The sequence below is a fragment of the Suncus etruscus genome, chromosome 11 (assembly GCF_024139225.1).
Source record: "Suncus etruscus isolate mSunEtr1 chromosome 11, mSunEtr1.pri.cur, whole genome shotgun sequence".
Lineage (NCBI taxonomy): Eukaryota > Metazoa > Chordata > Mammalia > Eulipotyphla > Soricidae > Suncus > Suncus etruscus.
In genome coordinates, this window is record NC_064858.1 from 55,858,717 (window position 1) to 55,859,129 (window position 413).

The following is a 413-nucleotide window of genomic DNA, read 5'->3' on the forward strand; positions in this document are numbered from 1 at the left end:
AAACCAAACCGAAATCAAAACAACAACAAAAACAAAACAAATCAATTTCTGACAAAGACAAATATGCAACAGGTATGAAAGCACTTAGTTTCATTTCTTTTGGAATCTTATTTATTCTTTCATTTTAGGGTCACACCCAGCGGCGCTCAGGGGTTACTCCAGGCTCTGCGCTGAAAAATCGCTCCTGGCAGGCTCGGAGGATCATATGGGACGCCGGGATTCGAACCACCGTCCGTCCTGGATCGGCTGCGTGCAAAGCAAACGCCCCACCGCTGTGCTACGGCTCCGACCCCTCTTATTGGACCTAGACAATGATGCTACAGGACAGAAGCAAGAGAAGACGGAAGCGCTTCCAGGATTCGAGGCTGCGGCGCTCCGACGAGTTCCGGTTGGACGGAGACCGGAAGCCTCCC